Source organism: Jaculus jaculus, chromosome Y (assembly GCF_020740685.1).
Source record: "Jaculus jaculus isolate mJacJac1 chromosome Y, mJacJac1.mat.Y.cur, whole genome shotgun sequence".
Taxonomy (NCBI): domain Eukaryota; kingdom Metazoa; phylum Chordata; class Mammalia; order Rodentia; family Dipodidae; genus Jaculus; species Jaculus jaculus.
Genome location: NC_059126.1, coordinates 7,790,665 through 7,813,625, shown reverse-complemented (window position 1 = coordinate 7,813,625; position 22,961 = coordinate 7,790,665).

Sequence of the window (22,961 nt, the reverse complement as noted above, 5' to 3'; positions counted from 1 at the left end):
ATGTTTGGCCTACAGCAGTGTGCCAACAACCCTGGCTCTTTGTGTAAAACCCATGGAAAAATACCAGGAGCCCAAAACAGCACCCAGGTGCAGACAGGCAGACAACCTTGTGACCATAGCATGACCATTGACCCCGCCTAATGTACTATAGATAACCATGTCAGGATGTTTCCGAGAAGAAAACAAAAAAAGGATCCCCACCGACCCCAAGTCTATTAATAAGTAACCAGTGCTGGGACTGAAATCATGCTTCTGCTTCTGTAAACCTGCTTCTGCTCTCCCTAACCCTATAAAAAGAGACCCTTCCCCTTGCCCGGCGCGCTCAGCCTCTCGAAGGACTGGAGTGCCCGCAGGCGCCTGTGTGAACAATAAAGCTGCCTCTTGCCTTTGCATCCAGTGGCTCGGTCTTGGTTCTTGGGCATGGGTCTCCCACCACGGAAGATTCCCCCTCCCCCGGGGGAATCTTACAGCTAGGGGCTCCTCCGGGATTTGGGGACCCCCGCCCAACCCAACTACTGCCCACCGGAAGGTAAGCGTTTGATTTGGTGCACCATTCTGTCTGTCTACGTCTGGTTTCGTTTTTGACTGTTTGCGCTGCATTAGAAAATCGGCTCGGATCCGATGTCGTTTTGTATCTGGGCGGCCTGAGAAGGAGCTGACGGGCTCGGACTTCTCCCCCGCCACCCTGGAGGATGCTCCAGGGAATTTGGGAGCCCGATTTTTTGGAGCTCAACAAGTATCCAAGGGATACGTTAGTCTGTTGGGTGGACGAATAGTCTCCCCGTCTGAATCTGCATTTTCAGTTTGTTACCGAAGCCGCGCTGCGCGTCTCTGTGCCGGCTGTCTCTCTGTTGTCTTAGTCCTTGGTGTTTGTTTAGTGTTGTCTCTTGACAAAATGGGTCAAAAAATGGTGACCCCCCTGAGTTTAACCCTAGATCATTAGAAAGACGTTCGGAAGATCGCTTCCAATCAGTCAGTAGACGTCAAAAAGGAAAAATGGCAAACTTTCTGCTCCGCAGAATGGCCCACTTTCAATGTGGGCTGGCCAAGGGATGGAACTTTTAACCTCTCTACTATTTTACAGGTGAAAGCTAAAGTGTTTGATCGTGGCCCACACGGACATCCAGATCAGGTCCCCTATATAGTTACCTGGGAAAGTCTGACAGTCGACCCGCCACCCTGGGTCATTCCTTTCATTCCTCCTCAACCTACCCCACCGCTGCCTATCCCTGCCCCTACCTCCTCCTCCTCTTGTTGTCCCAGTTGATACCAAGAAGCCCCTAAAACCAGTACTTCCCCCGGACCCCAACACCCCCCTTATAGATCTCCTCTCAAAGGAGCCCCCTCCCTATAGATCTCAGACCCAAGATACCCCTAGCCACCAGCCACCGGCCCCTTCGGCCCCACCCGAGCTCCCTTCCCCAGTGGCTGGACGTCTGAGGAGTCACCGAGAGCAGCCACTTAAGAAGGAGACTTCACAAGCCTTTCCCTTGAGGTAGGGGCCAGGGGAACATGTTCAATATTGGCCCTTCTCTGCCTCAGACTTATATAATTGGCGGACCTACAATCCACCTTTCTCCAAAGACCCTACTGCCTTAACTAACCTGATTGAATCTATCTTAGTTACCCATCAACCCACTTGGGATGATTGCCAACATCTCTTACAGGCTCTTCTTACGACAGAAGAAAGGCAGAGAGTCTTTCTGGAAGCCCGAAAGAATGTTCCAGGCAATAACGGGAGACCTACCCAGATACTAGATGAGATTAATGATGCTTTTCCTTTGACCCGCCCTGACTGGGATCACACCTCAGCAGACGGAAGGGGACACCTACGCCTTTATCGCCAGTTGCTCATAGCGGGCCTCTGTGGTGCTGGGCGCCACCCTACTAATTTGGCCAAGGTAAAGCAAGTAATACAAAAACCAGATGAGTCCCCTGCTGCCTTTCTAGAGAGAATTAAGGAAGCCTATCGCATGTACACCCCCTATGATCTGGAGGATCCTAATCAGGGGGTAAATGTGTCCATGACTTTTATCTGGCAGTCTGCCCCAGATATTAGAAATAAACTTCAAAGATTAGATAATTTACAAGGACAGTCTCTCCAAGATTTATTAAAGGAAGCAGAAAAGATTTTTAATAAGCGAGAGACACCAGAAGAGAGAGAGGACCGCTTACGTAGGGAGGCAGAGGACAGGGAGGACAAACTTAGGAAAGAAGCAGAGGACAGGGAAAATGCAAGAGAACGCAAAAGGAGCAAAGAATTGAGCCGCCTCTTGGCCACTGTAGTACAGAACAATGATAGGACTAATAGGTTGGGAGACCAAGGGAGACCCAGACCCAGAGTGGACCGGGACCAATATGCATACTGCAAAGAAAAAGGACACTGGGTAAAGGACTGCCCTAAAAGACCCAGGAAACCAACAGATTCCACCCCTAAATCCAACCTGTTTGCCCTAGCTGAAGACTAGGGCAGTCAGGGCCAGGAGCCCCCCCCCCCCCCCGAGCCTAGGTTAACTCTTACTGTTGGGGGGCACCCTGTCACGTTCCTAGTGGACACTGGCGCCCAACATTCAGTCCTCACCCAGTGCCCTGGACCCCTGAGTGACCAGACTGCCTGGGTACAAGGTGGCACAGGAGGAAAACAATACCACTGGACCACCGAACGGAAGGTACATTTAGCCACCGGTAAGGTCACACATTCTTTTCTACATGTACCGGATTGCCCCTACCCATTGTTAGGGAGGGACCTTTTAACAAAATTAAAAGCCCAAATTCATTTTGAAGGAACTGGGGCCAAAGTATCTGGTCCTAAGGGAGTTCCCCTACATGTACTGACTCTTAATCTGGAAGATGAATATCGGCTCCATGACAACTCCCTAAGTGAACCTAAAGATATAGATTATTGGCTAAAGGCCTACCCACTGGCCTGGGCAGAAACTGGAGGGATGGGATTGGCCAGACAACAGGCCCCCCTTATTATAACCTTAAGGACATCGGCATCCCCAATATCAGTTAAACAATACCCAATGTCTAATGAGGCCTACCTGGGAATTAGACCTCACATAAGAAGGCTCTTGGACCAGGGAATTCTGACCACCTGTAGATCCCCATGGAATACTCCACTATTACCTGTCAAGAAGCCTGGTACTGGGGACTATCGCCCTGTCCAAGACCTTAGGGAAGTTAACAAAAGGGTGGAAGATATCCACCCCACTGTGCCTAATCCTTATAACCTGCTGAGTTCTTTACCTCCCTCTCATCAGTGGTATTCAATCTTGGATTTAAAGGATGCCTTTTTCTGCCTGAGACTGGCTCCCCAGAGTCAGCCACTGTTTGCATTTGAATGGAAGGACCCTGACTGTGGAATCTCAGGGCAATTAACATGGACAAGACTTCCCCAGGGACTTAAAAACAGTCCCACCCTCTTTGATGAAGCCTTACACCGGGACCTGGCTGACTTTCGAGTCCAGCACCCGTCTTTAATTCCGCTCCAATATGTGGATGACCTCCTGCTTGCGGCCTCTTCACATCAGGACTGTCACACAGGTCCTGGGGCCCTGCTTGAGACTCTGGGACGCTTGGGCTATAGAGCTTCTGCTAAGAAGGCCCAAATCTATCAACAAGAGGTCACCTACTTGGGGTACAAATTAAGAAATGGCCAACGCTGGTTAACACCGGCCCGCATAGACACTGTAGCTCGCATTCCTGTCCCCCAGAACCATAGACAGCTCAGAGAGTTCCTGGGGACCGCCGGGTTCTGTCGCCTATGGATACCAGGGTTTGCTGAAATGGCAGCCCCCCTTTACCCCTTGACTAAACAAGGAACCCCCTTCAATTGGACTGAGCCACAACAAGAGGCTTTTGACAAAATTAAACACTCTCTCCTCTCTCCTCCGGCTTTGGGCTTGCCTGACATCACCAAGCCCTTCGAGCTATTCATAGATGAAAGACAGGGGTTTGAGAAGGGAGTGCTAACTCAGAGGCTTGGACCATGGAGGCGCCCGGTTGCATATCTCTCAAAAAAGTTAGATCCAGTGGCCTCAGGCTGGCCACCATGCCTAAGAATGATCGCTGCTGTTGCAGTCTTAACCAAGGATGCAAGTAAACTAACCCTGGGGCAACCTCTGACTGTGCTAACGCCACATGCCATTGAGTCTATCGTGCGACAGCCCCCAGATCGCTGGCTGTCTAATACACGTATGACTCATTATCAATCCTTGCTTCTCGACAAAGACCATGTGCAATTTGGTCCAGTAGTGGCCCTAAACCCGGCCACCCTGTTGCCCCTCCCTGAGGGGCCAGAGCCTCATAACTCATAACTCATAACTGCCAGCAGATTCTTGCAGAGGTACATGGAACCAGGAAGGATCTCACTGACCAGCCGGTGCAGATTTCACCTGGTATACGGACGGTAGCAGCTTCCTACTGAATGGTGAGAGGCGGGCTGGGGCCGCAGTGACCACCAGAGACCGAGTTAGTCTGGGCTAGCGCCCTGCCTGGAGGGACCTTGGCACAAAAAGCGGAACTCATTGTCTTGACTCAAGCCCTCCAGCAGGCTAAAGGTAAAAGACTCAATGTGGTATGCATTTGCCACCGCCCACATACATGGGGAAATTTACAAAAGAAGGGGCCTGCTGACTTCAGAGGGAAAGGAAATCAAAAATAAGACTGAGATATTGGCCCTCCTCAAGGCTCTGTACCTACCCCAGAAGCTCAGCATTATACACTGTCCAGGCCACCAGAAAGGAAACAGCCCCGAGGCCATAGGGAACAGGTTTGCTGATAAAGCCGCCCGTGAGGCAGCTCTGGGACCCCAACTCTTGATTTTGATGGTCACTGAGGAGGGGGCTCCTAAAACAGCATCTCCAACTCTGGGATGGGAATACACGAATGAGGACTTGGATTTAATTCAGAAACTGGGGGCATCATATGATGCTGCCCACGACAAATGGACTTACCTAGAAAAGACTATTGTACCTCAAAAGATTACAGCCCTCCTCATTAAGCAACTTCACAAGCTAACCCACATGAGTGCTCAGAAGATGAATACTCTACTAGAACAAAGGAAACAGGACATCTTTTTCTAAACAAAGGCTCAATCCTAAAAGAAGTTGCAAACACTTGCAAAGTGTGTGCTCAGGTAAATGCTGGACGAGCCCAGATGGCCCTTGGGTCCCGCCTGAGGGGACACCAACCTGGGGCTTGTTGGGAGCTCGACTTCACTGAGGTAAAGCCGGGTATGTATGGTTACAAATATCTCCTAGTTTTTGTAGACACTTTTTCCGGATGGGTAGAAGCATTTCCCACCAAGCATGAAACCGCCAGAGTGGTAACCAAGAAATTGCTAGATATCTTTCCTCGGTATGGGATGCCACAGGCACTCGGGTCAGACAATGGGCCTGCCTTTGTCTCCCAGGTAAGTCAGTCAGTGGCCAAGGCACTGGGGATCAATTGGAAGTTACATTGTGCATACAGACCCCAAAGTTCAGGTCAGGTAGAAAGGTTGAATAGAAAAATTAAGGAGGCTTTATCTAAATTAACGCTTGCAACTGGCTCAAAGGATTGGGTACAACTCCTACCCCTGGCCCTCTACAAGGCCCGGAACACCCCAGGCCCTCATGGCCTAACCCCCTTTGAAATCCTCTATGGCAGTCCCCCGCCAGCTGTCACTTTCATGCTTACAGAAATTTCTAATTTTACTGATACCCCCACCTTACAGGTTCACTTGAAGGCCCTACAGTTGGTACACCAGGAAGTTTGGAAACCTCTAGCAGCTGCCTATAAAGAGGCGACTAATAAACCGCTAATCCCCCATTCATTCCAGATAGGGGACTCGGTTTGGGTCCGTCGACATCAGACCAAGAATCTGGAACCTCGCTGGAAAGGACCTTACACCGTGCTCCTGACAACTCCCACGGCCTTAAAAGTAGACGGAATCGCCACTTGGATCCACGCCTCCCACGTCAAAGCTGCCCTGACAGAATACCCAGACAGCACACCACCAAACCCCGCATCATGGAAAGCACATCGCACTCCAAATCCCCTAAAGATAAGACTCTCTCGATCTTAACATGCCTCTTCTTAACTTCCAGTTTTGTGAGTAACGTCTCTGCTAGTCCTCACCTTCCCTTATCCTTGACTTGGCTAGTCATTTCTGAGGGAGGACAAATTATTTGGTCTAATACCTCCCCTGCCCCATTATGGACATGGTGGCCCTCCTTAACCCCCAATCTGTGCGCCTTGACCGCCCATAGAAAACCTTTTGAAGAGACCCTAAAAAGGACTCATCGGAGGAGACACAACCCTCCTGTTAGCCCAGGATGTTACTCCAAACCTGCCAGGCAGTTGCTAAACTCCACTCTATATGTTTGCCCCAAACATGCCCAGGCATCAGACTGTGGGACTAGATTGGACTATTACTGTAAAAACTGGGGATGTGAAACCACTGGAAATGTATACTGGCAACCCAAATCCTCCTGGGATTTTATTACTGTAACTCGCCTAAATCAGGGTAACAAGATGCTTCTAAACATTACTTTTACCTCTCCCGGCAAGGCAGATAGGACATGGCTTAAAGGCCATACTTGGGGGATCCGTTTTTACATAGATGGGCCAGACCCAGGTTTCCTCCTTACCATTAAGCTCCAATTATCGACTGACATAAGTCCAATAGGCCCCAACCCAGTTCTACCAGATCAAAAACCTATCCCCCGACTCCCACTTCCCTTGGCCCCGCCTTCTAAACCTACCAATGTTATAATTCCCCCTCCTAAAAGACCAACCACTCATCCCTATAACCCCAGGGAACAGGTAATCGACTCTTTAGTCTAATACAGGGGTCTTATCTCTCCCTAAATGCCTCTAACAGTAATTATGCCCAAGAGTGCTGGCTCTGTTTAACTGCTAACCCTCCTTACTATGAAGGCATAGCCTTACCAGGAAATTTTACCAATTCCACTAACATTCCTACTCGATGTCTTGCTGTTGCATCCCATAAATTAACTCTTGCAGAAGTAACTGGCCAGGGCTCCTGTATCGGGACCATACCCACTACCCTTCAACATTTATGTAACAAAACTACTCCTGTGTCCCCTGGAGCTTATTACTTAGAATCTCCAAATGGAACCTATTGGGCCTGTAATACAGGACTGACTCCTTGTGTTTCTGCTACTGTCCTTAATTCTACTGCTGATTACTGTGTCCTAGTCCAGTTATGGCCACGCATTACCTACCATAGATCAGAATTCATTCTTCAGGTATTTGAAAACAGACCTAGGCGGGAGCCCATATCTCTTACCATCGCCCTCCTTTTGGGAGCAGGAGGAATCTTAGCGGGAATAGGAACTGGAACAACTGCCCTGGTACACTCTGAGCAGACCCGAGCCCTACAAGAAGCAATAACCACAGACCTACAGGCCATAGAAAAATCTATTTCTGCCCTAGAAACTTCCCTTTCAGAGGTAGTATTACAAAATAGAAGAGGCCTAGACTTGTTGTTTCTAAAAGAAGGGGGCCTCTGTGCTGCCCTTAAGGAAGAATGCTGTTTTTATGCTGACCACACGGGCATAGTCCGGGAATCTATGGAAATGCTCAGGGAAAGACTAGCCCAAAGGCAGAGATTGCTAGAGTCAGGACAGGGCTGGTTCGAAAGTTGGTTTCATAAATCCCCTTGATTCACCACCCTCCTATCCACTCTCCTGGGTCCTTTGCTCATTCTTGTGCTCTTATTAACCTTTGGTCCATGTATTCTCAAAAGGCTCTCAGTTATTCAGGCGTTCGTCCTCACTAGTCAGTATCAGTCATTAAGCCAAAATGACATAGGATTATAAGTAAAAGATTTTACTCAGTTCCAAGAGAAATGGGGGAATGTAAAACCCATGGAAAAATACCAGGAGCCCAAAACAGCTCCCAGATGCAGACAGGCAGACAACCTTGTGACCATAGCATGACCATTGACCCCGCCTAATGTACTATAGATAACCCTGTCAGGATGTTTCCGAGAAGAAAACAAAAAAAGGATCCCCACCGACCCCAAGTCTATTAATAAGTAACCAGTGCTGGGACTGAAATCATGCTTCCGCTTCTGTATACCTGCTTCTGCTCTCCCTAACCCTATAAAAAGAGACCCTTCCCCTTGCCCGGTGCGCTCAGCCTCTCGAAGGACTGGAGTGCCCGCAGGCGCCTGTGTGAACAATAAAGCTGCCTCTTGCCCTTGCATCCAGTGGCTCGGTCTTAGTTCTTGGGCGTGGGTCTCCCACCACGGAAGATTCCCCCCTCCCCCGGGAATCTTACACTTTGTAGGACGTTAACCTGAAGATTTCAAATCATGCTGTCTTCAGCCAAAGGATTACCAATTAGGGTGCACGCTAGTAATTTACAAATTACAAGAAGGAGTCAACTTTTCCAGTCCCCAAATCCTTTGCAGTAATGCCGTATTATTTCTTGCTTTGGCAATGGGACCTCTGAAATCATATTTAGTAGACTCTTACCCAATGGCACGTCAGAAATTCCCATATTTCATTGCATAGTATCATCTCCTAAAGTTCTTGTTAGTCTTTGAAGTTTAAATTTGTCACCCTGTCTTTACAAAGGACATTATCAGCAGACAATATGACACATGGAGTGTGCACTCTTCTCTTTTATTTTGTGTATGTTTAGGGTTGGAAGGACACAAATCCTTTGTGTTCTTGATACCATTTCCCATCATTTGAGGCCCCATTGATTTCTTTCTTAGGAGAATTTACATCTCTAGCCCTTCCTTGGCATACCTTGGTTGACTGTCTTTTAATCATCAGCCCACCATTTTTGTCAAGGTCTGTCTTTTGAGACAGGGTCTTATGGAATCAGGCTGGCCTGCAAGTCCTGATCCTCTATCGTCCACTTCACAACTACTGTGTGTAGCGATGTGTGCCACCCACCCGGCCCTGCCTTACTCCAAGGTGATACCTGTTTCCATAACTAGTTTTTAAAGAAAACATAGTACTTGCGCTAGGCTTATGGCTTTCCGAAGGCTCAGTGTGTTTGGTTTCCTCGTTGGAACAATAACTATGACCCGCCTGTGTTGGGTGCGCGAAAGCTAAATTCCCTCTGATACCACGAGCCAGAAAGTATGTATCATCTTCACAGCACCGTGAAAGACAGACTCCTGTTTCCGCCTGAGTTTTAAAGTCTGCACGGGCTCCACAGACACAAAGTCCTGTGCTTGGTCATTGTTGTTCAGCCCTGGTGTCACCCACCCTACAGTCCTTTCAAACTCAAATGCCTTTTCTCACTAGACAATTTGCTCAAATACTTTGCAGATGGCGACCCAACCCGAAACCGTCCCATTCCTTCTCCCCGGTACCTCTTTTTTAAGCTGGTCGCCTCAACGCCGCCCAGGAGGGGCTCAGGACCCAAGCGGTACGCCTGGGGGTTCAGCGACTAGAACATCCCGCAGCCAAAGAGGCTGCCCACACGTGGTGATGAGTGCTGGTGGACCCGGCCAGGAAGGGGTCTGGCGCAGAGGGTGTCCTCGGCGCTGAAGGGGACCAAGCCGAGGCAGGCAGGCCCACGTCACAGGAAATGCCATCACAAGAGCGGGCCTTTGTGTCGCCGCCGGAAGTGGGCTCTGCACGGTCAGCGCCTGGCCTTGGCCTTAGCCACGGCTGGGGCCTTGCCTGTGAGCAGAGGTCAGCTGTGGCCAGAGGCTAAGAAAGGCCCTGGGGCCTTAGCCAGGGTGGTGCTTCCACAGAGCTCACCTTTATAGGGCCTTCTCCATCGCCCTCTTCCCTCTTCCTGCCATCCAAGTCTACACTTCCAAACAAAAGTACCTGCGTTTAGTAGAACATTAACACGACCACAGTGTGTTAATTCAAACTTGAAGACTAGTTGTAACGTATTGTCACTAATCATTATCCTAAACCAGTGCACTCTGCAGCAACGGACCGGAATTCACACCATCACTTCTATTTCCTAACAAGCTTGAATCATATTACTATTGCTATACAATGGGAGAGAAGGGCCACGGAACAGCCAAAGGAAACCTTGCCAAAATAAATAGACAGGAGATGAACACAAAGCACAATACCAGAGGCTTCCTGTGGGACTGGCTTCATATAGCTTTAGCCTTCCCAAACAACAAGTTCATTTAATCCCAATGTTTGGTAAAGGAGAACTCTAGTAGAAAGTATTGGAATGTTACAATCTTTTGTCTTTTACAAATCTTCCTCATTTCTATTAGAATTGTTCTCATATAACTCTGTTATCTGGAACGCAAAGTTCTTTTTTTTTTTTTTAAGACAGGGTTTCATTCTAGCCCAAGACCTCACTCTTCTACCCCAAGGTGGCTTCAAACCCACCCTCCTAATTCTGCCTCCCAAATGCCGGGGTAATGGTGATCATTAGCCCAGTGTGATTGTACATGCCTGGGTCTCACCATTTGGAAGGCACAGATAGGAGGATTGCTGTGAGTTGCAGGCCAAGCTGGGACTACAGAGTGAGTTCCAGGTCAGTTTGGACTTGTGTGAGACCCTACCTACAAAGAAAAATAAGTGAGACACCAAAGTATAAACAGTTGTTAAGTCCTCACATTTATACATTTTCCATCACTGTGGAGAGGGAATAAATGACTGGAGAGGCTTCTGTCAAAAAATCTTGCCGTGTTAGCCTAGGAAATTGGAGAAAGCAAACTGAATCATTGCTAGTAAAGGGTAACATCAGGGTGTCATTTCATTTTTTTTTTTTAATGCCATGGAAATGGGGCTAGAGCGATTAGAAATTACAGATGCTTGCTTGCAAAGCCTGACTTCCTGTGGTCAATTCTCAGTACCACCATAAAACTACAGATACCAAGTGTAGCAGGTATCTGGAGTTCATTAGCGGTGACAAGAGGCCATTCTACCCATTTGTCATAGCGTTCCTCTGCTTATAAGTAATTTCTTTTTCAATTAGGGTTTTACACTACCCAAGCTGACCTGAAAGTGACTGTAATGTCTAAAAGTGGCTGTAAACTACTGATGATCCTCCTATCTTTGCCTTTCAAGCACTGAGATTAAAGGCATGTGCTCCCAAAACAGTCCAGAAGTTACTTTTAAAGATTTTTTTTTTTAACAGTTTGTGTATCTGGCAGATATAAAGGGAAAGAGGCAGGAAAATGGATTGATCATGAATGGGCCTGCCATAGGCTGTAACCAGACCAAACAAGCTCCAAATGCATGTGCCACCTTGTGCATCTGACTGACGTTGGTCCTGGAGAATCCAACCTCAGCCCCTGAGTTTGGCAAGCAAGCACGCACCTTGAATGCTAAACCATCTCATTAGTCTTTGGAAATGAATTTTTAAATAGTCATAGAGTTGGTAAATAAACTAGAATATACCTGAGCATTTTGGACATGTTAAATGATGTGTCTAACCAGCATTCAGCAGTTTCATATCTGAGAGGAACTAAAGTAGCCTGTACTTTCTGTAATATTTAAGAATTTGAGAAAAGAGCTTAACACCTTATTTGTTTATCCATAAATTTAAAGAGCAGTATTCTTGTGACTTGCCTTGCCTCTTCTAATGCTAAATATTACCAACCTTTAATACTAGGTCAAAGCAAACTGTTGCAATGAGCCTTAAAATTGACTAAAAATGTGTCATCTATGTTAGTGTATCTGTCTGACTTAACTGTTGGAATGCCCTAGATTGGACTACAAAAGTATGAAGTATGAGTGGATGATAGAATTATTCCAAGAAGGGAAAATGGTTATGGGGATGACTAAGGTTTTTTTTTTTTTTTTTTTTTTTAAGGAACCTGGGTGTCTTCAATAAATTACTAAAATTGTTACAGCTACCTTTCATACATTTCATTTCTGATCCATTGACCCATGGTTTTTCCTCCCCTAGTGTTTGCTCTGATTATTTTTGCTAACAGCAAGGAAGACACTTAGATTATGTATTTATGTACCACATTTTTTTTCTTTTTGGTTGTTGTTTTTCAAGGTATGGTCTTGCTCTAGCCCAGACTGGCCTGGTATTCACAATGCAGTCTCACGATAGCCTCATGCTCATGATGATCCTCCTACCTCTACCTCCCAAGTGCTGGGATTGAAGATGTGTGCAGCCAAGCCTGGGGTGCTTGCTGCTTTTAATCATATAAATTGTTTACATGTCAGACTTGGTTGCTCTTTGTTATGAAAAAGTCAAAAGTCTTCCTGAACTTCTTGGGAGGAAAGGTCTGCATGATATTGATGTATATAAGTATTAAATTTGAAATAATGTAATTTAGTGTATGTTATATAGTGTATATTATAGCCTACAACACCACCCTGTGTTCATGTTTGGTCTCATCAGAAATGAGACACATGAAACTTAAGTCATTAAACAGGTATTAGGGTCAGGTGTGGATTGTACACATGTAATCCCAGCTCTGAGGAGATGTAGATGGAATTCGTGAAGCCAGACCTAGTGAATTTGACATTCACGAGGACTACATGCTCCCACCTCAATATACATATATTTATTTCTATATCTAGATATATAGGGGATTAAATATACAGGTTAGTGGTTAAGCACATTTATATCTATCTATCTCTTTTTCAATGTCTATATGTTTCTTTTATTGCCATAAATGTGATGTGTGCCTTTTTTTCTGTTTCCTTTTCTTGCCTTGGAACTTTTATTCTAACTATGTTTTTAACAAAGCAGTTTCTTACGGTTCTAGTGCATTTTGCAGGCTCTCCTTTATATGCAAGTATCTTGTCTTTCAGTCAAACTAACCAGGAAACCCCAGACAAGACACTCTGGCCAAAACCACATGCCAGTACCCTCATTGTGGTGAAAACTAGCATGAAGGTAAAATGCCTTTGCATATGTTTCTTCAACATATGTAAATCTCAAGTCATTTTCTTTTCTTTTCTTTTTTTTCTTATCACCATACCATGTTGTTCAAAGAGTGCTAATATTTTTCTTGGGTCCCCAGTTGAGCACTTTTGTACCTGGTAGAATAGCTTATGCCTCCTAATTGGAAAAGCACTTATTTACATCTTCTTTCTCCTGTAAATTATGCTGTGAAATCTGTGTTTGATAGTTGTGAGTCAGGGTTAATATTATATTGCTCTTGTGCTTTTATCCTGTAATTACATCCCTGCTTCTATGTCACATAGGGTACATGAGCAATTTTCACTTGCATTGCAAACTTATGAGTAATATTGGTTATTTTAAAAATGCACTAGAATGAACTAGTGTCTTATCTAGTGTTATCACAAACTGCGTTTTGCTTCCTTTGTCAGAATTGTCTGAAGAGAATAGCATTCCTTTTATCTGTGGTGCAACCAAAGGTAAATGCATTGGTCTTACTCTCACTCCTACTTCCAAAAATCTACAAACTAAGAAAGAATGAAGGAGAGAGAGAGATGGGGGGAGCAAAGAAAAGCTGTAAAGGAAAGGGGAAGATAGAAAGGCAAGAGGAAATGAGAGAAAAGAAGCAAGACAAAGCAAGAGACAAGGCAATGCAAGACGCCATAAGTAAGGCAAGATGGGAGGCAAAAGGTAAGAGGCAAGGCATAGCAGGAGACAAGGCAATGCAAGGCAGGAGGCAAGGGGCAAGAGATAAGCCAATATACAAGTCACAGCAAGATGCAAGGAAAGGCAAGAGGCAAAGCAAGGCAAGAGATAAGGTAAAGCCAGGCAGGTCCAGACAATGTAACAGGCAATGCAAGACCGGGCAAAGCATAAGGCTAGGCAAGAGGTCAGGCAAAGAAAGAGGTAATGCAAGGCAAGTTAAGATGCAAAGACAGACCATACAAGAGGCAAGACCAGGCGATGAAAAAGGCCAGGCAAGCCAAGGCAAGAGACAAAACAAAACATGAAGCTAGAAAAGGCAAGGCAAGAGGCACAAGAAGGCAATATGCCACGCAAGAAAAATAGGGAAGGCAAAAAAGAGGCAAGTCAATGCAAGATAAAGGCAAAGTGATTCAAAAGAAAAGGCAATGCAAGAGGCAAGGCAAGAGTGGCAAGTATTGACAAATCAAGAGGTATGGCACAATGAGACAAGCAAGAAAGAGGCAAAGCAAAGCAAGGCAAAGTCCACCAATGGGAGCACCAAGACCTCTTACCACTGCAAACAATCTCCAGATGCATGAGCTGCTTTGCATATCTGTACTTATTTTGTATAGGTACTGGGAAATAGAACCTTGAACAGCAGGTATGCAAGCAAGTGCCTTTAACTGTGGAACCACCTCCCCATACCTCTAGCAGGGATTCTGGTGATTGCTTGCCTGTTTCTTTTTCATTTTTTGCCACATTTGCATGGTTGGTGATTTCATTGAGAAAAACCAAGGACATGGTTCCATGGGTAAGGTGCTTGCAGCACAGCAGAAGCATGTGAACTAAATGAGATTCCCCAGATCCCACAAAAATACCAGTTGACATAGCCACTGATCTGCAGTCTCAGTGCTCAGAAGGTAAAGACAGGGTTCTTGGTCCAAACTGAGGGAGAATAAAATGCTGTGGGTTCAAGAGAGAGACCATGACTCAGTAATTAAAGTGAAGAATCCTCAAGGAAGACACTCAGTATTCCACACATGCACACATATGTGTGTGCACATCACACCTACACAAGAAATTCTGCAGCCATGGCATTTAGATCATTTTACTCCATAAAGCTACAGTCTTCTGAGAGTCTTAAAAGTACTTTGAGATTGGGAAATCCAATGTATATATTGTTTAGAAAGAAAATCATTACTCTTCATACTTATTTTTCATAATCGGTTCAAACCTAACAAGTCTTTTAAACCAAACTAAGTATACATGTGGATTTGAATAAAGGAATAAAATAGTTTTTGTTTTGTTTGTAGGTAGGGTCTCACTCTATCCCAGGCTGACCTGGAAAAGCTATAATCTGAGGCTAGCCTTGAACACACAGAGATACTCCTAACTCTACCTCCTGAGTGCTGGGATTAAAAACATGTACCACAATGCCTGTAATTGAAGCTAGATTTCTTTTTTACATTTTTATACTTATTTATTTATTTATTTGACAGAGAAAGAGAGAGAGAGAAAGAGAAACATCAGGACCTCCAGCCACTGCAAACGAACTCCAGATGCATGATGTTTCCCCTTGTGCATCTGACGAACATGGGTCCTGGAGAATCAAACCTGAATCCTCTGGCTTTTCAGGAAAATGCCTTATCCACTAAGCAATCCCTCCAGGCCATAGAGGCTAGATTTTGATCTTTTATTTTTGCTTTTTTGTTTCACAAGGGAAGGTCTCACTCTATTCCAGGCTGTTCTGGAACTCAGCTACAACCACCTCTGGCCTTAAAGAAGTGGCAATCCTCCCACCCCAGCCTTCCAAGTGCTGGGATTAATTGTGTGCAATAACACATATGTCTTTGTATTTTATTTTTCCAAAAATGAAATGCTTAATTTCTCTTTCTCTGTTACTGAAGACAGTTGATAATTTTCAAGGGCATGCTATTTTGCTTATAGCAATATAGGAGGAAAACCTTAAAAGATGAGGAATAATATGATGCAACTTTAATTTTTCTTCAGTACTATGAGGTTGTAACCATGTACTTTTAAAAAAAAATTAAGTTTTTTTATTACCAACTTCCATGATTATAAAAAATACTGATGGTGATACCCTCCCTCCCTCCCACTAAACCGTTTGAAACTCCACTCTCCATCATACACCCTCCCCATCTTAATCAGTCTCTCTTTTACTTTGATGTCTTGATCTTTTCCTCCTCTTACGATGGTCTTATGATGGTCTATGCAGGTAGTATCAGGCATTGTGAGGCCATGGATTCCAGGCCATTTTGTGTCTGGAGGGAACATGTTCTATGGAGTCCTGCCTTTCCTTTGGCTCTTACATTCTTTCCACCACCTCTTCTTCATTAGACCCTGAGCCTTGGAAGGTGTGATACAGATATTGAAGTACTGAGCACTGCGGTCATTTCTTTCCATCACCATGATACCTTCTGAGTTGTTCCAAAGTCACTGACATCTGAAAAGAGAAGATTCTCAACCAAAAGTGAGAGTGGCATTAATATAAGGGTGTGAACATGAACCGAAGTACTTACTGGGCAGTTTGATAAGCACAGTACATACATTTAGCCAGACAACATAACCCCTAGGGCTTATGACTACCTCTTGTTAAGTTTTCATTATCAGGGATCAGACCTCATTTTGGGCCTTTTTGCCTCCATTAATCTATTCTTCTACTTACATATATACAATACCATCCTATTCAGTACCCACTCCCTTCATTTCTCTTCCCTTCCTATCTCTTTTCTAGGTTACTGGCCTCTGATACTGAGGTTTTTCCTTCTCACATAGAGGCCAGTCATCTATAGCTAGCATCCACATATGAGAGAGAACATTCAACACTTGGCTTTCTGTGCCTGGGTTACCTCACTTAGTAAAACCCTTTCCAGATCCATCCATTTTCCTGAAAATTTCATAACTTCATTTTTCTTTACTGCTGAGTAGAACTCCATTGTATAAATGTGACAAAATTTCATTATCCATTCATCAGTTGAGGGACATCTAGGCTGGTTCCATTTTCCAGCTATTGCGAATTGAGCAGCAATAAACATGGTACAGCATGTACTTCTAAGGAAAGGAGATGAGTCCTTAGAATATATGCCTAGGAGTGCTATAGCTGGGTCATATGGTAGATCAAGTTTTAGCTGTCTTAGGAACTTCCACACGGATTTCCACAATGGCTGGACCAGACTGCATTCCCACCAGCAGTGTAGAAGGTTTCCTTTTATTCCACATCCTTGCCAGCATTTATGGTCATTTGGTTTCATCATGGTAGCCAGTCTGATAGGAGTGAGGTGGAATCTCAACGTAGTTTTAATCTGCAGTTCCCTGATGACTAGGGATGTGGAAAAATTTTTTAGATGCTTATACATCATTCGTATTTCTTTTTTTTCTTTCTTTTTTTTTTTTTTTGAGAACTCTCCATTGAGTTCCGTAGCCCATTTTTAATTGACTTGTTTGATTTCTTATTATTTAATTTTTTGAGATTTTGTATATCCTAGATATTAATATTCTATCACATGTATAGCTAGCAAAGATTTTTTTTCCCATTCTGTAGGTTGCCTCTTTGCTTTATTCACAGTGTCCTTTGCTGTACAAAATCTTTGTAATTTCATGAGTTCCCAGCAATCAATCTGTGGCTTTATTTCCTGAGCAATTGGGGTTATATTCAGAAAGTCTTTGCCAAGACTAATATGTTGAAGGGCTTCCCCTACTTTTTCCTCTAGCAGTTTCAGAGTTTCAGGCCTGATGTTAAGGTCTTTAATCCATTTGGACTTAATTCTTGTGCATGGAGAGAGAAAAGAATCTATTTTCATCCTTCTACAGGTAAATAGCCAGTTTTTCCCAGCACCATTTGCCGAAGAGGCTGTCCTTTCTCCAATAAGTATTTTTGGCATTTTTATCAAATATCCGGTGGCTATAGCTACCTGGACTTACATCTGGGTCATCTATTCTGTTCCATTGATCTACATTTCTGCTTTTGTGCCAGTACCATGCTGCTTTTGTTACTATGGCTCTGTAGTATAGGTTAAAATCAGGTGTAATGATACCACCAGCTTCATTTTTGTTGCTTAGTATTATTTTAGATATTTGAGGGAGTTTTTGATTCCAAACAAATTTTTCAATTGTTTTTTCTATTTCCTTGAAGACTACCATTGGAATTTTGGTGGGGACTGCATTAAATGTGTAAATTGCTTTTGGTAAGATTGCCATTTTCAGAATGTTGATTCTTCTGATCTAGGAACAAGGGATGTTTTTTTTATTTTCTAGTGTCCTCTGCAATTTCTCACTTGAGTTTTTTATAGTTTTCATTGTAGATATCCTTTACTTCCTTGGTTAGGTTTATTACAAAGTACCTTATTTTCTTGGATGCAACTGTGAATGGGAGTGGTTCTCTGATTTCATTCTCTGTGTGTTTGTTGTTAGCATATAGGAATGCGACTGATTTCTGTGCATTTATTTTGTATCCTGCTACATGGCTGTCGGTGTTTATCAGCTGAAACAGTTTGCTGGTAGAGTCTTTAGTGACCTTTATATAGAGAATCATGTCATCTGCAAATAATGATAACTTGATCTCTTTCTTTCCAATTTGTACTCCTTTTATGTGCTTCTCTTGCCTTATTGCTATGGCTAAAACTCCTAGTACTATGCTAAATAAAAGTGGACACTTTGTCTTGTTCATGATTTTAGTGGAAAAGCTTCCAGTTTTCCACCATTTAGTAATATGTTGGCTGTAGGCCTGTTATTATATTGAGATATGATCCTTCTATTCCTAGTCCCTGTAGGACTTTTACCATGAAGTGATGTTGGACTTTATCAAATGCTTTCTCTGCATCTAACAAGATGATCATATGATTTTTGTCCTTCAGTCCATTTATATAATGTATTACATTTATTGATTTGTGTATATTGAACCATCCCTGCATGTCTGGTATTAAGCCTATTTGGTTTGGGTGAATGATCTTCCTGATATATTCTTGTATTCTGTTTGCCAATATTTTGCTGAGAATTTTTGCATCTATGTTCGTGAGGGAAATTGGTGTGTAATTTTCTTTTTTGTTCTAATTTTGCCTAGTTTTGGTATCAGGGTGATGCTGGCTTTGTAGAAGGAGTTTGGTAGGATTCCTTCTTTTTCTATTTTATGAAAAAGCTTAAGAAGCATTGGTGTTAGCAATTCCCTGAAGGTTTGGTTCAATTCAGCAGCGAATCCATCTGGGCCTGGACATTTTTTATTTGGGAGAGTTTTGATAACTTCTCCTATCTCCATACTTGTTATAGTTCTATTTAGGTTATTAATCTCATTTTGATTTAATTTAGGTAGGTCATATAAATCAAGAAAATCATCCATTTCTTTCATATTTTCAGTTAGTGGAGTATATGTTTTTCAGTATGTCCCTGTGACTTTTTGTATTTCTCTGGCATCCATTGTGATGTTACCTTTTTCATCTCTAATTTTATTAATTTGTGTCTCTTCTCTCTTTCTTTTGGTCAGATTTGCTAAGGGTTTATCAATCTTGTTTATCCTTTCAAAGAACTAATTCTTTGTTTCATTGATTCTTCGGATTTTTTTCTTTGTTTGTTTGTTTCCATTTCACTAACTTCTGCCCTACTCTTTATTATTTCTTCCCATCTACTGGTTTTTGGTTTGCCTTGTTCTTTGTTTTCCAAGGTTTTAAGGTGAAGCATGAGGTCATTTACTTGAAACATTTCTAATTTCTTTTTTTTTTTAATTTGTTTTTTATTATTTTTATTTATTTATTTGAGAGTGACAGAGAGAGAAAGAGGCAGGTAGAGAGAGAGAGAGAGAATGGACGCGCCAGGGCCTCCAGCCACTGCAGATGAACTCCAAATGCTTGCGCCCCCTTATGCATCTAGCTAACGTGGATCCTGGGGAGTTGAGCCTCAAACCAGGGTCCATAGGCTTCACAGGCAAGCGCTTAACCACTAAGCCATCTCTCCAGCCCTTCTAATTTCTTAATATCGGCACTTAAAGCTATAAATTTACCTCTTAAAACTGCCTTCATTGTCCCAGAGATTTTGGTGTGTTGTGTTCTCATTATCATTTTTGACTCTATGAATTTTTTGATTTTCTTCTTGATTTCTTCATTGACCCATTCATCATTTAGTAATGCCTTGTTTAGTTTCTATGATTTTGTGTATGATCTATAGCTTTTCTTGCTATTTATTTGTAGTTTGATTCCATTGTGGTTAGAGAGAATGCAAGGAATCATTTCATTTTCCTGTGTTAAGATTTGCTTTGTGTCCTAATATATGGTCTATTTTAGAGAATGTTCCATGTGCTGTTGAAAAGAATGTATATTATGCAGCATTTGGATGAAATGTCCTGTAGATATCTGTTGGGTCCATTCCTTTTATGATCTCATTTATTCCAGATGCCTCTCTGTTTATTTTTCCCTTGGATGACCTGCCAATTGATGAAAGTGGGGTGTGAAAGTCCCCCAGGACGACTGTGATTGGTGCTATCTGTGACCTTAGTTCTAATAGCATTTGTTTGATGAATTATGGAGCACACATATTAGGTGCACATATGATTAAGATTGTAATGTCCTCTTGTTAGAGTGTGCCTTTAATCAATATAAAATGACCTTCCCTATCTTTCTTGACTAACATTGGACTGAAGCTAACCTTGTCAGATATTAGGACAGCATCCCATGCTTGTTTTCTAGGCCCATTTGCCATTTTCACAATATTGATTCCTCCAATCCAGGAACAAGGCATATTTTCCATTTCTTGGTGTCTTCTGCAATTTCTTGCTTGAGTGTTTTATCATTTTCATTGTAGTGATCCTTTACTTCCTTGGTTAGGTTTACTCCAAGGTACTTTATTTTCTTTGATGCAAATGTGGACAGGAGTGATTCTCTGATTTCATGCTCTGTGTGTTTGTTGTTAGCATATAGCAAGGTTACTGATTTCTGTGTATTTACTTTGTATTCTGGTACATAGCTGTAAGTGTTTATTAACTCTATCAGTTTGCTGGTACAGTCTTTAGGGTCCTTCATACATGTCATCTGCAAATAATGATAACTTGACTTCTTCCTTTCCAAGTTGTATCCCTTCATGTGCATCTCTTTCCTGATTGCTATGCCTAAGACTTCTAGTAGTATATTAAATAAAAGTGGGGACAGTGGAAACCCTTGTCTTGTTCCTGATTTTGGTGGAAAAGCTTCCAGTTTTTCCCCATTTAGTAATATGTTGGCTGTAGGTTTGCCATAAATAGCCTTTATTATATTGCAATGTGTTCCTTCTATTCCCAGTCTCTATAATTTCTTAATATAGGCACTTAAACCTATAAACTTACCTTTTAGGACTGCCTCCATTGTGTCCCAGATGTTTTGGTATGTTGTGTTCTCATTATTGTTTGACTCTATTTTTTTTATTTCTTCATTGACCCATTCATCATTTACTAATGTGTTGTTTACTTTCCATGATTTTGTGTATGCTCTATACCCTTTCTTGCTATTGGTTTATATTTTGATTCCATTATAGTCAGATAGAATGCAAGGAATTATTTCAATTTTCCTGTACTTGTTAAGATTTGCTTTGTGGCCTACTATGTGGTTTATTTTAGTGAATAATCCATGTGCTGCACAAAAGAATGTATATTCTGCAACCTTTGGATGAAATGTCCTGTAGATGTATGTTAGGTCCATTCCTTCCATGACCTCATTTTGTGCAGATGCTTCTTTGTTTATTTTTTCCCAGGATGACCTGTCAATTGATGAGAGTGGGGTGTTGAAGTCACCCTCTACCACTGTGTTTGGTGTTATCTCTGACCTTAGTTCTAATACCATTTGTTTGATGAATTTGGGTGCCCCATGTTAGCTGCATATATGTTTAGGATTGTAATGTCCTCCTGTTGGAGGGTGCCTTTAATCAATATAAAGTGTCCTTCCTTACATGTCTTAACTAATGTTGGACTGAGGTCTACCATTTCAGATATTAGGACAGCAACTCCTGCTTGTTTTCTAGGTCCATTTGCTTGAAACACCATTTTCCAACCTTTCACCCTAAGATAGTGTCCATCTTTTGAAGGAAGGTGGGTTTCTAGGAGGCAACAATTTGAATGATCCTGCTTTATAACCCAGACTGCAAACCTATGTCTTTTGGTGGGGCATTGAAGCCATAGATATTAAGATATAATATTGGCCGGGTGTGGTGGCACACACCTTTAATCCCAGCACTCGGGAGGCAGAGGTAGGAGGATCGCCATGAGTTCAAGGCTACCCTGAGACTACAGAGTTAATTCCAGGTCATCCTGGACCAGAGTGAGACCCTGCCTTGAAAAACCAAAAAAAATATATATATATATATATATATATATATATAATATTGAAAGGTGTGTATTCATTTTTGCCATTTTTTGTAGTTCTTCCGGTTTTACCTTTGCTCTCTTGTGTTAACTAGTATTTTAGTATTGTTAGTTTTTTCTGTTTCCTTATATGTGTGATTTTCTTTTTCTTCAGTGTGGAGGATTCTTTCAAGTATTTTCTGTAGAGCTGGTTTTGTCTTCAAATACTCCTTTAACCTGCTTTTGTCATGGAATGTCCTTATTTCTTTGTCTATTTGAATGGATATCTTTGCAGGATAAAGTAACCTTGGTTGACAGTTGTTATCTTTCAGGATTTGGAATACATCACTTTTAAATTTGTAAACTTTGTGTTGAGTAATCTGCTGTAATCCTGATAGGCTTGCCTTTGTAGGTAACTTGATTTTTCTCTCTGACTGCTTTCAATATTTTTTCTTTGGTTTGTGTATTTGGTAGTTTGATTATAATATGGTGAGGAGAGGTTCTTTTCAGGTTTTGTCTGGCCGGGGTTCCAAAGCCTTCCTTTATCTGCATTGGCACCTCTTTCCCAACTTGGCGGTAAGTTTTCTTCCATGATTTTGTTAAAGACACCTGCAATGCCTTTCGAGTGAAATTGTTTTCCTTCTCATGCCCTGAATTCTTATGTTTGATCTTTTCATAGTGTCCCGAACATCTTGAAATTCTCATTCATACTTTTCTATTAGTTTGACTTTCTCTTTGTTGGACTGTATTATATCTGCCACCTGGTCTTCTAGCTTAGATATTTTGTCCTCTCCTTCTTCCATTCTACTGGTGAGATTTTCAATAGAGTTTTTATTTTCATTAACTGTGTTCTTCATTGCTAGTAATTCTGACTTGTTTTTCTTTATTATTTCTATTTCCTTATTTATGTCTTGCATTGACTTCTTTTTTTTTTTAATTTTTTTTTGTTACTTTTCTTTATTTGAGAGCAACAGACAGAGAGAAGAAAGAGGCAGATAGAGAGAGAGAGAGAGAGAATGGGCACGCCAGGGCCTCCAGCCACTGCAAACGAACTCCAGATGCGTGCGCCCCCTTGTGCATCTGGCTAACGTGGGTCCTGGGGAATTGAGCCTTGAACCAGGGTCCTTAGGCATCACAGGCAAGC